General features: G+C 37.7%; 1 protein-coding gene across 1 annotated transcript in view; it reads right to left on the bottom strand.

Annotated features, from left to right (window-relative positions):
- PIK3CA (phosphatidylinositol-4,5-bisphosphate 3-kinase catalytic subunit alpha) overlaps nucleotides 1-9,205 on the bottom strand; it is an 80,027-nt gene extending 70,822 nt beyond the window's left edge. The window contains exon 1 of the mRNA XM_072807460.1: nucleotides 9,055-9,205. The gene's annotated coding sequence lies outside the window, so the exon portion shown is untranslated. The remainder of the gene's footprint in view (nucleotides 1-9,054) is intronic.
- Between the last annotated feature and the right edge of the window lie 8,932 nt (nucleotides 9,206-18,137).

The raw sequence follows: 18,137 nt of genomic DNA, 5'->3' as shown, positions 1-18,137 counted from the left end.
TAATGTATTAGTCATTTAATCCTCATTACAATATTATGATGTAGGTACTGTTATCATCCTTCTTTTACAAACAAGGAAATGTCTATTAACCCGGAGAGTGTTTAACCCAGACAGGTTAAATAACTTGCCCTAAGCTACAAAACTACTAATCTCAATAGTCTGGCTCCAGAGCACATGCTCTTAGCCATTATGACGTATATTTTGGAGAAAGAAAATTAAAGACGCCTAAGTACACTGACTGTATTTTTCAACAAGCTAAGCACACTTCTTGGCTTATTTTAAGACTGTACTAACTTCAAATATTCTGTCCTACTGTCAAATAACTTACCTTCATTTTAGTTGCTAAAAAAAAATTTGTAGGAGAAATATACTAATTTATATGCATGATATTTATACTCAACAAAGAAGACCATAGCATGATATATTTAGCAATGCTCTTTAGTAGTTGTACATTAGTAGATACATTTAGCTATACATTAGTAGTGCCGTGAATATAACATGGCTATAAAAAAGGTTGCTTTTTATTGTACAGAATTAGTCAAAATTATTCAGTGATTTTGAAGAAATCTGGAGCCCCATAATATCACTAAGAGAACTGAAAGTTGGCCATTTCTAGTGAAGAGAAAACAATCAGTCTCCACACTATAAAATTACTAATATTCCAAAGTACTTTGAGTACTTACTATTATAAAGACAAGTACAGAAGCTGCTTTGAAAAAGTCATGTTCAACCTTTACAACTCCCATATAGAGAAAAAGAATATCTCTTTCATAAATACATTAAGATGCTGCCTATGGGAGTCTCAAAAGCAAATAATAATAGCCATTAGATTTTAAGGAAATAATTCAAATGGACAACAACTTCAAAATGATATTACTATTAATATTTATAAATTTAAAAAGTGAAGTATAAAACACAGTTTTTCCTTTCCCTACTGTCAAGTATGGTTTGATTTCAGATTGGACGTTAGTAGTCCTAATTTCAGACTCCTCCCCACACACAATTTTTCCCGTTAGTGATTTAGTGATGCTTTATACTTGATGATGTACTCTATAAATTCATATTCATAGAATAGTAGCTTATTTAGCAAAAAAACTTCAAGATTTTTGCTCTTTCCAAGAAGTTAATCTCCTAAGGAAAACACACACACACAGTCCACTCACTTTTATGCTAGAGGCAGTCAATTGTTTCTAAATGCAATAGTACTTTTAGGTCTAGGCCTGCAATAAGTCCATCAGAGAAGTACTTGCAAAAAAATGACCTCCCAAAGAAAAATAAGCCACAGAAATATGCTTAGCTTGTTTAAAAATGAGTATATACTCAAAATAACTCTAAATAGGGGCACCTGGATGGCTCAGTCAGTTAAACATCTGCCCTGGACTCAGGTCATGATCTTGAGGTCCCAAGATCGAGCCCCACGTCCGACTCCCTTCTCAGCCGATAGTCTGCTTCTCCCTCTGCCCCTCTTCCCACTGCTCATGCTCTCTCTCTTTCTCAAATAAATTTAAAAAAAATCTCAAAAAAAAAAAAAACCTAAATTTTTGGACAGTTTCCTGGTTAAAAAATATTCAAACCACATAGGTGAGTAATTTGAACACTTATAGAAACAACAAATCAGTGGCATAAATACCAATGCTTTCTAATCAAGAACGATGATTTTTGTTATCTTTCCTTATATCTGCGCAAAAAGGATGTATCTGGAAAAAAGAGGCTTACTGTGTCTCTGGAATTATATTCCTAAAATTAGAACACAGTTTCTGAAAACCATCTCATGGGGTGGGTCACCAAAGGAAACTGTGGAACATACTTTCCTAGAAGTCTTTAACAAGTAAGGATGGTCACCAGTGGCTATTAAGGGTGCTGTGACAGGTTTGCTGGCCTTCATAACCCTGGCAACTGGTGTGCAATGGATGACCTACTCTCCATGCCTGTCATTCAACTGCCTGAGTGCCAGTAACTAAAATGGCCATGCCTGAAGTTAGTTTGATTTCCAAAGTCACTGATGGTCAGAAAGAAAAGAATCTTTTCTAGCCCATTCTTTTCTGATGCCAGTTTGTCTATGCCACAAATTTTCATACAAGGGCCTTCAAATATGTGCACATTTATAAACAAGCAGATAAGAAGATTTTAGCTTCTGAAAACAAAACAAACTGGCATAGACTGCCTTCCCTTTTTAGGGAGTGGCTTACTTTTTCTTGAAATCAGAAATAGACTTGAAAATACTAGGAATCTCACAGAATTTTGGAACTGTAAAGAACATTAGAAATTGTGTAGGTAAAAGGAACAAGCGGCAAAAGATTAAGATTTAAAACTAAACAGTTGGTTAATAGTTCAACGTAGAACCCAGATTTTAGGGCAGCCTGGGTGGCTCAGCGGTTTAGCGCCGCCTTCAGCCAAGGGCGTGATCCTGGAGACCCAGGATGGAGTCCCGTGTCAGGCTCCCTGCATGGGGCCTGCTTCTCCCTCTGCCTGTCTCTCTACCTCTCTTTCTCTCTGTGTGTCTCTCATGAATAAATAAATAAAATCTTAAAAAAAAAAAAAAAAAAAAAAAAGAACCCAGGTTTTAGATTCCTAATTCAGTGTTCTTTTCACCATAGCACACAGTCTCTCCTTAACCTCCTCTGTTAAAAATATCCCCCAAAGCAAGAGAAATATGCAACTTGTTAACAACTTACAGAAAAGTGTTTCTGCTATACTTCAAGTTTATATTCAATAAATGATCAACTAAGACTGGCACAGAGCAACTTACCTACTTTTCAGGTAGTTTAAAGTATATAGCTACAAACTGATAAAAGATAAGAAAAATATTTTGATTCTCAATTATGATTTTGCTGCAAAAATATCAATGCTTATTGGCCACTTACTTTTAGGCACTATGCTAAGTGCTGAAGATAACAAGAATGAACATGATTTCTTCCTGCTAAAAAATTTATGCTTAAAATTATCTTCATAATATTGTTTTAACTTTCTATAGTACTTTGTAAGATGCATCTCTCCACTCTGTCTTTCTAACTCTTGAGTAGGTATTGAGGTTGGCAAGAGAATTATGATCAGAATAGATGTTCTATTCTGTTGCAGCTTTTTTTCAAATCACAACATTGACTTTTTTGGCTTCCACTATACAAATATTTAAAATCTGAAGTATACCAGATAGGTATGATCTGTAAGGATTCTTACTATTTTTTAATCTCACCTTTATTTTAAATGCTAATGCTGGTTTTGATACAAAGACTCCATAACAATTGCAATTATATGCCAAATGTCACTAAAACTTAATTTCTACTACATGACAACAATTTTGATAAATTATCAAGGTAACTACTAAGTAATACAGAAGAAATGACTACTTAGTTATTGAGCTAAATATGAAATTCTTTTATTAGATATAAACTTAGAATAATGATTAGTATGTGTATTCTTCCTTAATAATTTTATATAATTTGAGATCACTTAAATTATCTCATTATACGAGTTACTTAGCAAGCAACATAATACAATTCCTATCAATGCAGGAAAAGAGGTAAAAATTTGATATAAACTTCCTCTTCTTCCCCATACACAAATACAAAGTAGCATTTTGGGACTGGAATTTAGTCCCTTAGCCCTCTAGATCAGAGCTCTATAATCCACACTTAAAAACAGCTTCAACTTAATATTAAACTTGAAAAAGCTCTAAGTTACCAAATTTATTACAAACTTGTAAATTCTTTATTGGAAGATTTTAACTTTAACTTTAAACTCCTCAAACTATGTATTTGGGAAGAGGGAGAAAGAACACTTAAAAGTTCCTTAACCAAGATCAATCAGTTCACAGAATAAAGGATTAAATGTGAGTAAGACACATATAGCTATAAAACACTACTGATATATTTAAAATTTAATAACCTTTTTCAGTGATGGAAATCACAAGCCTTCAAGTTGAATTCTCAGATTTTACTATGTGTTGCTTCACATTTCTTTTTTATGCCCTAATATTTCAGTTTCTCCTCCCCACAGTTTTTAAGTTTTATTATAGTACTTTTTTTTCCCAAAATGACTGGTAGTAAAATTCACTTTAAATATAAACTTAAGGGAAAACTCAGGCACACCAATTTGGTTTATATAAAAATAAGATTGGTATCAAGGAACTCTAGCAAAGAGGTACTATTTACACTACACGTAAGGTTACTCTCTACTACCAAATAAAGGCTAACTATATATTTAAACACATGGCTCCCAAATAAAGAAAAATATCAATAATTTCAGTCTGTTGATATCTGAAATTGCTAATCTGACATCAAGAACAATCTTACCTTTTGAATTTGGTCCTCACCGGAGGTATATTTTCTGTATCTCCCAGAAATTACTAAATAATGATCGCTGAATTTTAAGCTTTGGTGAACTGAGGTTTTATCAAAATTTTGAGTCTTCTTTTATAAATCACCTATAGTTTTAATTTGTCCTCTTCTTTTGGAATGGTCAAGTCTGATATCACTTGTCTTTGGAGATGCTGTAAGGTCACCAGATTCTTTCCTCCTTCATATTATGTATTATAGGTATATCGATATCGTGTCATGGTTGAAACTCCTAGGCACAATTACTTCCCAAACAGGCTAACACCTGGGTGTCTGACAGTGCAATGGGATTCTAAGAAAATGAAACTAAAAGTCACAGTGATTTTGGTCCCTAGTCACATCTGTAGTGCTAGCAGTTAGCAAAGTGGAAAATAGGATTATATAAACTATGTTTTTCTGTTATCTAAGTCCACTCACGAGATCTAACACCTCCTAGGGGGAAAGGAAATGAACATTTATTAAGTGCCTGATACAAGGACAAAAACTCTCTTAAATCTAGATTTCATTCAAAATTTCAACAAGAGTCTATTGAATAGTAATTACTCCCATTATGCAGATTAGGAAATCAATCCAAAGTAATCCTGTCAGTAACTGAAAGAGCCAAGTACTCAACCAAGGCGCTTCAGATTCCAAAGCTGTATTATTACTCATAAGATTTAAGGCTACATGGGTACCATGCAGAACACCTGGTACAATCTCTCTGTGTTACAGATGAGGAAACAGAGGCCCAGAAAAGACTGAGACTTGCCCAAGGATGCAATGTTTGTGGTGAAACTGATATTTGAATTCAAGTCTCCTGATTTCCAGTGCAGTTCTGTGCATAATAATCCTTATTTTTGCTTGTGTGTGTGTCTTTGGGGTTGAGTCATGCTTGGTATAATTTATACATAATTTATAATGTCTTGACTGTCTCCAAATGAAATTATATGTGTGGCAACTTCAGGGATATACATTTTTTAGTGACCAAAGATATTAAATGTATTTGGCAGAAATAAAAACTTGATTGGTGTTTGTAAATTATTACATGTTGTAAAGAAATCTTTTGCCAATATACTTATTTATTCAGTTAATAAGGCCTATTATGTACTGGCTACTGTTCTTGCCAATAAGAAGAATACAACTATATATAAAATAGAAAGATTCCCTATCCTTCTCATGGAATTTATATCCTGGTGGAGGATACAGACAAATAGGCAATTATAATGCAGTGAGTCAATGCTATGACAGTGGGAATACAAGATGCTATGGGAACAGGAAGTAGTGATACCTACCCAGACTAGACTTTTTGAAGGAGGTGATGTGAAAGACGAGTAGGAGTCAGTGAGTTAAGGAAGAGGTATAGAGAGTGCAAATATTTCAGGAAGAGCATTTGCACAAGAGATCAGGGAAAGGCCAAAGAAGCTGTGGGAGGAGAAATGAATCTAGAGAGACAAGCAAGGACCAAACCATGCATGTCCTTGAAAGAAAGGGCTTTATAATCTTGTCTATTACTATTACCTGAGGAACTTTAAAACAAATGAAGAAATCACAGATGTCTGGGCCCCATCTCAGACCAATTAAATCACAATCTCTGGTCCTGGTACTTCTTTTTTTTTTTTTTAAGATTTTTATGTATTTATTCATGAGAGACACACAGAAAGAAGCAGAGACATAGGCAGAGGGAGAAGCAGGCTCCCTGTGGGGAACCTGAGGACCCCGGGATCATGACCTGAGCCAAAGGCAGACGCTCAACCACTGAACCACCCATGTGTCCTGGTCCTGGTACTTTTAAAAAGATAACTAGATGATTCTAATATGTAGCCTGTATTGAAAACTACTGTTCAAGCTATATAGGGAATTAAAAACATATACTTATTATTGGAAATAAAGGAAAAGGTGATCTTAAGTAATTAACTTCTCCAGGCCTTAGTTTCTTTATCTATTAAAAAGCAGGATGAAGCAGGTTAGAGGTAGCTTGATATACTGAAAGGAATCAGAAAACACTGGTTTTGTCAATGAGTCTGTCACCTGATGCCTGTATGACCTTAGATTAAAATGTCATTTCTCGGAGATAGTAATACTGCCTGGCTACAGGATTGCTGTAATTCAAGACCGCACTTAAGAAAACAGCTTGATAACTGTGCTAATGAATATAAACCATAATATTCCATGATTTATGCAGCTAAAACTGCGCAATTTTAAAGATCATACATATTTTTATCAAAGACGAAATCTTTATGATGCTTAAGGAACACATTTTACTTAAAGAATCACACCTACCCTAGAATTCAAGATATTAAAATAATAAAATAGAGAACTGATCCTTTTAATGCTACTCCAGTTGCTAAAGAGATCAACTGGGATTAAGTTAGCTCTTTTCAAATAAACAGATCAACAGAGCAAATGCCCTTTAATGGTAACAACAAATGTTAAAACTCTGTTCAGTAAAGGGCTCCAAACAAGAAAGCTACACACAAAGTAAACTGTTTTAGGAAAAACATTATTATGATCTACCTTCTTATACAAGTATTTCATTTATAAATGTAGGTGGTTGGTTTTTGTTGTTGTTGTTTTTTAGGGAATACTTATTTGAGATGGAGAGGATCTTATCCTGAGAGGAAGGAAGCTCTGCCTCCAGAAGGACTGTTCCATACACAGAGCCAGGCAGTCACTGTTCTTTTAGTCTCCCTTTTACATATGTCCAGCCCCATGAGAATACACACACTGATGCAGTAATCTTTCAGTTCAAGTACAGTGCTGTACGGAGCGACATCTCTTTCATACTAAATCCAATTTACTTAAAACTTAAAAACTTTAATTATATAAAAACACTGTTCTGCATTTACATGTGGCTCATTTTTAATTCTCCAACTAAAACTGACAGAAATGCCTTCAAACTTTATACTCACAGTCAACAGAATATTAATATTCATTTGCTTTCTATTTTGTCCATGGAGGTATTACTATTATGATGTGCTATCATTTCTTTCAATTACTTATTTTGCAAAGAAAAGCATTCCATTTTACAGAGATGGAAAATGCACAAGAAACTTTTGAAAAAAGTTATGGATGACATTTTATTTAATTTTATCCCAAAACACCACATGAGAAAACTTAAAAAAAAAAAAAAAAAAACAAGCGCGCGCGCGCGCACACACACACACACACACACACACACACTGGGCCCTCTTCAGATAATTTTGGTTGATGACACTGCAGAACAGTTAATCTGATAATCAAAAATTTCCATAATATGTGATGTTTAGCTAAAAATCTATGCTGTCAACCAGAATTCAACACTTTAGTTTAAAAAAAAAATCTTAAAACTTGAATACACGTAGTAACAAACTCTTACACTGCAGTTGCTTTGAGGGCCTCTTAACAGAGACAGAGAGTATTCTGATTTATCCAAACTAAACTAGCAACATGGTATCTTAAGTATTTGTCAGGTCGTTTCTCAACCCCATCACACAAGCCTGTATAAAAGCAAATTTGAAAGCAAATACGCTTGAGAATCTATTTTCTAAGGAGGAAAACATGCGACCAATACTGTCTGCAGTGGTTCAAATGTGGCCACTGAAATCACCCGACTTGGCTTACTCGTCTATCTACCCAAGTTTTCGAGGGGTTATCCCAGACCTCACAAACTGGATTCAAAATATCATCTCGCAAACCCATGTCCCACGCGTGCACAAAGGCACTGGAATGAGGAAGCTTTTCTAAAACGAAATCACAACTCTAATTCATTAAAGACTATACGGGCTGTCCTCTACAAAGCCCCCTCTTGTTGCGCTCCCTTACCCCTTCATGCAACTACGTAAACAGTCCCCCAGTTACTGACATCTAAGAAAACAGCTTTCGATTCCCGAGTCTGGGAACTAGCCACCATCACCGCTCTTCCTTTAGCATCCTAAAATAAACCCCCCTCAAGCCGCGGTCAAAACACAGGCTGAACGGCTGGTGTTTACACAGTCCGATCCTGGGCGTACCCTACCTTTCTGAACCACTTAGGAGCGAGGAAAAAGGCATCGCATAATAGACTTAGTAAAGACACAAATCACCAGACAACGTCTCACTCAGGTCTATGAATGAAAGATCCAATACGTCCGATTGTCTCGGTTAAAAGCAAAAAAAAAAAAAAAAAAAACAAGCTCGAGAGGAAGGGTGGGAGGAGAACCGCGGGGTGGGGGGAGCGGTTTTCCTTCCCTGCCCCAGCCGGGCGATTTAAACTCAGCGTGAGGCAAAGGCAGGGTAGGGTCGCCCGGCTGGCGGGGCCGAGTCCCGGGGCATGACAGCCCCTCCCGAGCAGCTCGCGGCTCCACCGGGGTCCCTCGTGCCGCGCCGCCCGCGGCAGCCCGGCTCCCCGCGGGCCCGGGGGGCGTGCAAGGGCGCGGGGGGCCGAGATACCGCGACCGGGGCGGCGGCCCTGGGTGCACTTCCTCGGATTCCAGACCGCCCCATCCCCAAAAAAATGAGAAAAGGAAGGAAACCCGAAGCGTGGCGGCGGCCAGGGGGAAAAGGAGAGTAAGCGGCGAGCCCTCGCCTCTGCATCTGGGTGAGGCCAGCGGCAGGCGGGGGAGAGGGAGCGGCGATCGCAGGCGAACTCCGCGGCGGGCCGACGCCGGGAGACGACCCGAGGGTGGCCCCCGCCCAACACCGCGGGCGCGCCGGGGAGGCCCCCACACCCACCCGGTCCGCAGCCCCGCCGCGCCCGCTCCCGGCCGCTCGGCGCTGTACTCACGCTCGGGGCTGCTCCAGGCTCCGCGGCTCTAACCACATCGGGTCCCAGCCCCGCGGGCGGCTGCGGCGGCGGCGGCGGCGGCGGCGGCGCCGAGGGAGAGGAGAGCGGGCGGCGCGGCCCCCGCCTCCCGGCCCCTCTCCCCCGCCGCTCCGGAGCTGCCCGGCCGGGCCCGAGCCCTGCCTCGCCGGCGGCCCCAGCCCCGGCGGCCGCGGCAGCAGCAGCCCAAGACCTCAGCGGCCGCAGCGGCGGCACCGGAACTGCCGCTTTCTCCTTCTAGCTCCCTCTCCTTTCTAGCCCCCGCCACACGCCCCCGCCCCCGTCTCCTTTCTCTGTCACCCTGTTTTTTTTTCCTTTTGTTTCCAGAATAAACTTTATTGGTCTCTTTTTCCGCTCACATCGTGTAAACAAACAACGAACTCTTCCCCACCCCCTCGGCTCCCCCCCCTCCTCCGGCAGAGGAGGGTAAGAGCTGAGGAGGGGCCGAGCCTACAATACCCCGGAAGCAGATGCGCAGAGGACAGGAAGTGAAATTGCCGAGAGTGGGAGGGGCAAGTGGGCACTCGGGTAACAGTGCGCCAGTGCGCCTGCGCCTCGCTTTTCCGCCCGAAGTCCGGGCGGTGGAGGATCGGGTGTGTTTGTGCTCCTGCTTTTGCAGCAGTGAGAATGTTGTGTCATCCTAGGACCGCCTGTGTGTTTATGTGTCTGCTTCGGCGGGCACTAAGCAGGCTAGGGTAGACATAGGGGCATATTGGGATCGAGTGAGTTCCTTTGCTTTTACGCTCGTAGAGGAAATCTCATTTCCTGGAGGCGAGAGAAGGGGGCCCCGTGGCTAGCCCCAAGTGGCTACAAAGAAGGCGTTTTAGGAAGCGCTGCTGCGCGTCCTTCTGCCAACGTAAAGTTAAGTTATAGCCAGATCGGAAGAGGAATACACTGCCAGTGCCCTCCGCAATCCTTCCACTCACTCCGGGGGGACCTTCTGCAATGCTCTTTTAATTCAGAGTGAATCAGCTTGTAGGATCCAATTCCGACTGGAGCAGAAGAGCTCTTTTCGCGCAGTGCCCACGGAGACTTCAGGAAAGCCATCTTATCTATAGACTTAGAGTCCAGCCTTGCTGCTGCGAGCCAGAGAAGCCCGCTTCCCACCCCTTTCTTTGAGAGTAGTGGAATCTGTTGCCTTCTGAGGTCGCTGCTCGTAAGGGTCCCGAGTTCCCCTGTTTCTCCCCCTGGTGGTCTTTCATTGTATTGAATGAATACCGTGTACCGCGCGGGAGCGTGATTCAAGTCTGCAACGCAAGTCCTCGAACATCCGCTCTCTTGAATTTTTAGGTAGAAGACTTGGGAGTGACACACCCTAGAATGCTGCAGTCTTATTTGTCATCCAAGAGCAAAAACCCGACCAATAACCAGGTTTTTTTTGCTTGAATACCACGGGGCCGTACGCAATTGTAAATGAGATTCCTTCCTTTATGTTGTCATAGTTTCATTTGACCATATTTCTTGTTTTCTTTCTTAAGCTCTGGTTTTCATCTCACATTCCAGGGGTCTATGTTTCTAAATATTTTTCTTGAACCAGGTTTTGTTTTGCGCCCCCCCCCCCCCCCAGCAGTTTCAGAACACTTATGTAACTTAACTTACTCCAGAGCAGGGGATTGGGGGGGCGGGGGGCGCGGAGCGGGGTGAAAGGGAGCAAATAACATTGAATCACGAGTCAAAGTAAACCCTAAGGCAGCATCTCCAAAACAATGTTTCCAGGCACAGAGTTTTGTGAAGTATTAGTAGGTCGTCTTTGCTAGGTGTATTTTTCCTTCTAAAATTTATTTTTAAATAAGAAAAAGCTAATTACATTGTATATTTTTTTGTTACGTGATGATAGACATTTAAGAAAACATGTATCGTAGCAGAAAATGCCATACCTGGTAATTGAATGCATGATTATTCACTGTGCAGGAGTAGCATTTATTGCCCAACTTTCAGTTGGTGCATTTGGTTTATTTGGTGAGCATTTGTCGTGTGTTTTATCTTGCTTTTTTCAAAGGTGTTTTATTCAGTGTATACAGTATGTTAGACATCTATATGACAAAACTTACTTCTCAAGTGTCCTGTGGCTGTAGGAAGAATATTTTATTTTTAAAAAGATTTTATTTACTTATTCATAAGAGACACGAAGAGAGGCAGAGACACAGGCAGAGGGAGAAGCAGGCTCCCTGCAGGGAGCCTGAGGTGGGACTATATCCCAGGCCCCGGGGATCAAGACCTGAGCCAAAAGCAGATGCTCAACCCCTGAGGCACCCGCATGCCCCTGTAGGAAGAATATATAAATTTTTAAGATTTTTATTCATATATTCATGAGAGAGAGAGAGAGTCAGGGAGACACAGGCAGACACAGGGAGACACAGACACAGGCTCCCATGGGGAGCCCGATGCGGGACTCATCTGGGACTGGATCCAGGACTCTGGGATCACACCCTGAGCCAAAGGCAGACTCTGAACCGCTGAGCCACCCGGGCGTCCCATGTAGGAAGAATATTTTAAAGGAAAAGTTGAAATAGCAGTTCTCAGACTGTCAGTGAGACAAAAAAATGTAATACTTCAGAATTTAAGAATTGCATTCTAAGTTTTTCAAAGTTACTATTATTCTATTCTAACACATTGAAAATATGATAACAACTATTTGCCTTTGGGATTTCTTTCTACCGAAAATAAAGATAACTGATACTCAGATGTGCATTGTGCACCAAAACATTCTCTAACAGCACGTAAGTCATTGCTGAGCTTTGAAGTCGTTGAAAACAAAAATCAGTTTAGTTATGTAGCGGTGTACTCTGGAGGTATAAAATTGCCAAGTTCAACAGTGAAAACACACCAAGGGATAACAAGTGGTACTGTATAGCACTTTTTGATTCAGTTATAGTCAGAAAACATAAAATTTCAGTTCTTTTCAATTTGTCAAGTTTATTTTGCCCCAGAATATCTTATGGAATATGCCACTTGCACTTATAAAACATCATTTTATGTTCATTGTTGGGTGGAATGTTCTATAAATGTCAATTATATCAGATTGATTTATAATGCTGTTAGGTCTTCTATATCCTTACTGGTTTTCTCTACAAGTTCTATCAATTTCTGGGAGAGGAACATTGATGTCTCCAGCCATAATTGTGGATTTGTGTATTTCTCCTCTCACTTCTATGTATTTCTGCATAAATTGTATATTTTGAAGCTTTGCTGTTAGGTGCACACACAGAATTAATGGTTTTTGATGGATTGATTCTTTTTAACATTATGTACTATATCTCTATGTCACTCATAATAGCCTTGTTATGAAATCTATTTTTTTCTGATATTAATATAGTCATTCCAGCTTTCTTTTGATTAGTGTTCCTATGATATATGTTTGTCTCTCTTTTTATTCATCTATGTTGTTATATTTAAAATGGGTTACTTGTAGGCAACACATAATTGGGGAATTTTTTTTCCTTCTTAAAATTTATTCCAATCTGACCATCTCTTTTTTCAATTTCTATGTTTAGATGATTTACATTTAATGTAATTGTTGATATAGTTACATTTTGGCCTACCATTTTATTATTTGTTTTCTGTCTCATGACAAATTCTCTTAGCTTCCCTTCATTGAGGATATTTTTATTTTGTTTTTGTTCCTAAGGGATATGTTAGCTGGTTATAGAAATTTGGGCTAACAGAGTTATGATTTTAGAGATGCTTTTCTACTCACTTTAGGCTCCTCCTGTAGTCATTAAAATAATTTCCCCCGTATGTAATTTTTCATTTTTCTCTAATTATTTCCATATTTAACATTTTTTCTTTCAATGACTTATGATGTGTTTAGGTGTTTTTTTCTTTGAGTTTGTTCCACCTGGGTTTGCTGAGCTCTTGAATTTGAAAATTTATAAATTTGCTAAATTTGGGACGTTTTCAGGAATTATTTCTTCAAATATTTTCCTGCCCCAATTTCTTTCTCCTCTTCTGGGAATCCAGTGACAATGTCAGACATTTTGATATTGTCCTACCTATATTTAAGGCTCTGCCCATTGTTTCCTATATTATTTCTCTCTCATATTGGATAATTTCTATTGGTCTGTCTTCTAGTTCACTTACTTTTGTCTCTTTTATATCCATTTCTGCTATTGAGCCCACCAAGGAAATTTTAAAATTTCTGATATTGTATTTTTCATTCTTAATTTTCTAACTGGCTTTTAAAAAATGGTTTCTGTATCTCTGCTAAGAAACTGTATTTGCCCATTCATTTCAAATCTGTTTGTCCTTATTTCAGGGAGCACAGTTAGTAATACGCTTTGCAGATATTTTTATGAATTTCAGTGGGAAAAACAGCTCTTAAGGGAAAAACAGCCAATTTTATTGCCTCAAAAAAAATCTAGCTTTGCTGAGAAAACAAATTTTGCACCTTGACCATAACAGAGAACAATTTTCTTAATAGCTATGGTTAAAATTAATTCTGTAGATGCTAAAGATATCTGCAATGCTGTTGTATAGTCTAAGGATTTGCACACTACTCTGTTAAAATATTTCTACCTAGGAAACAAGATTAGTGTATTTGTGCTACCCTTGTAGTTAGTCAAACCAGTTGCCTGAGAAGGTAGGTTCATAAGATTCTGATGGAAGGGTCATTTCAATATCAGGTCAAACAAATCTTTTAATTTAACCACTTTAATTTATTTTTGGTGTTCCCTAACTCATGAATATTGAAAAACCAGCAGTTTATTTTCTTCTTCCCTTTGGTGAAACATTCTCATGTAAAACAAAATTTTTATATTATGTGACAACAAAACCGAACTGTGGAAATAGACTTGAGTTTGCAGTGAGTAAGAGTGTCCATTTCACTAAACATCATCCCTGGCAGTTAGTGGTTGTTACATGATAATAAGGCAGAAATTTCTGTTATTAAAATGTTGGGTTTTGACAAATGTAATTTTATAAGAACTTCCTCACTCAAGTGTTATTTTTTTTCCTTTAAAAGTAATGCAAAACAATAAAGAAATGTTTAAAGGGAAAAAAGAAAGTCTTCCTAAAAGATAAAAGATGGTTAATTTTACTTTGACGTACATCTTCCTAGTCTTTTCTTCCCAATGTATATACACAAAAATTGTTTTACAAAATAAGCCAAAAATTACAACCAAATTAGATGATCTTCAATAAGTGAATAGTTAAACAAACTTGAACATCCATGCCATGAAATAGTAATCAGCAATAAAAAGGAACAAACTACTGATACATGCAACAACTTGGATGAATCTCCAGAGATTCATCTTTTGCAAATGATTTATTGTGCCTCTTTGCCATTTTTCATATTTTTATTTGAAGTACCATATTTTTCATGTAACAAATTCCTATATGCGTCTGAATCTGTTTCTGGGCTTTACTCTGTTCCATTAATCTCTGTCTACTAGCATGGCAGTATTTGAGGTATGGTAGCTTTATTATTCATTTTGATATCTGATAGGTCGATTCTGTTCTCACTATTCTCTTCAAAAATGTATTGGCTAAGCTGTTTGAGAAATTTTAAGTTTAGGAAAGTACAAAAAATAATATAACATTCATTTTCCTGCTACCCAGAATTAACAATTATTTAATAGTCTGTTATGCTTGAGTGAAATTTACTATTTTACATCAAAGAAATAAAACATTGCAATACAGTTGAAGTACCATTTAACCCCTTAACCAAGTTCCATTCCAATTTCTCTTCCACAGAACCAAACACTATTTTTAACTTGGTATTTTTTCTTTCTTAGTTTTACCTGTGTTTTTCATACTTTTACCTACCTATATTTATGAACAAGAAATAGTACTATTATTTTAAATTACTTTTTAAAATAGTGTCATGTGGTGTGTTTACTGTTACAGCCTTTTTTATTCAACATTATCTTTTTCACATTTATCCATATTGATATATGTTGATCTAGTTTACCTATTTTAAAAATATGGTACGCTTATCTCCTCACCCCAACTACAAGGATTTTTGTTTGTATCATTAACTGCTATGTTTCCAGTTTCCAGAACAGTGCTTGATTCATAGCAGCCATTCCATAAATATTTGTTGAATGAACACATGAATTTTAGTGATATGCCAATCAATAGACAAATTATTTTCAATTTCCATATTACAAGCAATGCTGTCTTAGCTATCCTTCTATGTCTCATGTATGAATGTAAATTTCTAGGTAGCAATGTGTGCACATTTTCAATTTTACTAGATTGCTAAATTGCTTTCCACAGTCCTTACATAAATTTATTATTCTATCAGTTGTGAATCTCCTTTTATCTTTCCTTCCTAACTATGGATAATGTTAGAGTTTTAAGCTTTTGTTAATTATCAAGTAAAAACTGACATCTCATCACCAATTTGTTTTCTTTTAACATTATTGCTGTTGAGTTTCCTTGTCTTAAAAAAAAATCACTTTTGATGCAGTACTACATATAATACTAAAAAGATTATATAAAAAAAGTAGTTCCCCATACCTTCTATTTTATTTTTGAAAACACACATCAAACTCTTCTGTTATTCCAGAAATTTGTACTATAGAACTATTTTGCAGCTTCTTGTTTCAGTTCCTTTAAACAGACACAAATATACTCTTCCCTTTATCCTCTACTCTCAGTATAATGATAATTTTCAGTTAAAAATTAATATTTATACTATGATTATATTATTATTGTTAACTTCATAGCTAAGTAGTACATGTTTTTCTGTTGTGATAAGCTTTTAATTTTCTTGAAGGACATAACTGCATCATTTATAGTATGTATAACTTTCTGTATAGTGATTCTTACTTTTTTTCCCCATTTACACAATTATGCCATATATCTAATATTAGTTCTCTTCCTCATTGCTCAGATATATCAGATAATCCATTAATTCCACTTGTTTTTTCTGAGACTTCTTCCTGGAGCCCTTCCTCCTACTGCTCCAATATGGACTGGTTACTTTCTAAGCTCCTGCTGTCATCTGGGACTGCCCTTTGCTATTTCCTATTTTACTGTTCTTGTTTCCTGAATCCTGTGTTTTCCTCTTTCTCTCTACTTCCTCGTTTCAGAGGAGTATTTCTCTAGTAGCTTTTTGAGAAAGGACAAATGAGAAGTAAATTCTTCAAGATCTTGGATATCTAAAAAGTTTTTTACTCAATTGCAGTGGTTTTTAATCCTGGTGGAATATTGGAATTACAAGGTAGAGCCTTAAAAACAAAAACAAAAACACCTTCTCAGGCTCTGCCTCAGACCAACTAAATGAAGAGTCTGATATTAGCATTTATTAGTTTCCCAGAAGAGTCCACTGTGATACCAGAGTTAAGAAGCAGATTGCTTCACACTTGAAAACTTGGTTGGATGTGGTAGACAGGATTCTGAGATGGCCCTCAAGACTTTTTCTCCGTGATGTACATGACTCACATAATACCCTTCTATTGATTGTGGGTGATACTAGTACACATAATGGGATATTATTCCACGAATAAGTTCTAATCAGTTCACTTTGAGTGAATCAAAGAGAGATTATCCTGGTTGAGTCTACCTGATTAGGTGAGTCTTTCAAGAGAAGGAGTTTATTTATATTTTTCAAGAATCCATTGAATGCCATTTTAAGTTTTTAAACCTTTTTAAAAAAAGATTTTATTTATTTATATGAGAGAGAGGGAATGAGCTGGAGAGAGCATGAGCAGGGGGAGGGGCAGAGAGAGAAGCAGGCTCCCTGCTGAGCGGGGTGCCCAACAGTATGGCAGGGGCTCCATTCCAGGATCATGACTCGAGCCAAAGGCAGCCACTTAACCAAATGAACCATCCAGGTACTCCCATTTAATGTACTTTTCAGATGAGAATTTGGAGGGAGAGGAATTAAACTTCTATAATCAATGCAACATCTGCTTCTATTTCAATATATTCTTTTACTTGATAGGAATTTATAATCAGTTTTCTATGTTACTTTAACTCACTTACCCATCCACACACATGGGAATTTACTTAGAATTGCATTAAATCTATAGATTAATATGAGAGGAACTGGTATCTTTATAATACTGAGTCTTCTGGCTGGAATTATTTATTTATTTTAATGTTGATATATTTTAGTAAATTACCACCAGGTTCTTCATGTAGCACTTGTATATTTCCTGTATTCTTATTGATAGACATTTCATCTTTTTTTTTATTGCTCTAGGGGATAGACCCCTACTGAAACCTCCCATTACATTTTTTTAAATTGATTATAGAAAAGATTTGTATATTTATTTTTTATCTGATCACCTTAACAAACTACTACAAGTTCTAAAAAATATAGTTGTTTTATTTAAGTATGTATAAGCCTAATTCGTAAATGTGTATTTTGTTTTATAACAAATTTGAGGTGAAAGCTACTATATTAAGCTTGATAAATTTTGTTAATAAATATTATTTCTGTGTTTTCTTGGAGCAATTAATCTGTGAAACTTTTTTTCTATTTCCTTTTTATGAAAATAAGCATTATATGTTGGAAGTTTCTCTTGATGGAGATATATTCACACACCTTCATTTGAGAAATACTGTAGAATCAAATAAGTTTGAAAAATGCTGTCTTGGGATCCCTGGGTGGCATAGCGGTTTGGCGCCTGCCTTTGGCCCAGGGCGCGATCCTGGAGACCCGGGATAGAATCCCACATCGGGCTCCCGGGGCATGGAGCCTGCTTCTCCCTCTGCCTGTGTCTCTGCCTCTGTCTCTCTCTCTCTCTGTGACTATCATAAATAAATTAAAATAAAAAAAAAAAAAGAAAAATGCTGTCTTGAAATACTCAACATCTAGCACAGTGCCAGGCACTTAGCAATAGCTCAATAAGAACTTATTGTATGAATGAATATATTCAGTCTTTCTAACCATCTTTCCCTCAGGCTTATTCTCTAAACTCAGACAGATGGGGAATGTTTTCTAAAAACTCTCCAAGGTGAAAATTTTATAACATCCCTAGACCCTACGTTAGTGTTTAACAAACTTCAATGTCAGGAAGCTTCCTTACCCTAAGGCTATTTTGCTGTAGTTTAAGTCATTTCCTTTTATTCTTCCTTTAGTGCTTTTAGAGAACAGG

The sequence above is a fragment of the Canis lupus genome, chromosome 31, assembly GCF_048164855.1.
Source record: "Canis lupus baileyi chromosome 31, mCanLup2.hap1, whole genome shotgun sequence".
NCBI lineage: Eukaryota > Metazoa > Chordata > Mammalia > Carnivora > Canidae > Canis > Canis lupus.
The sequence above is the reverse complement of the archived record's forward strand: the minus strand, read 5'-3'. Positions and strand labels throughout refer to the sequence as shown.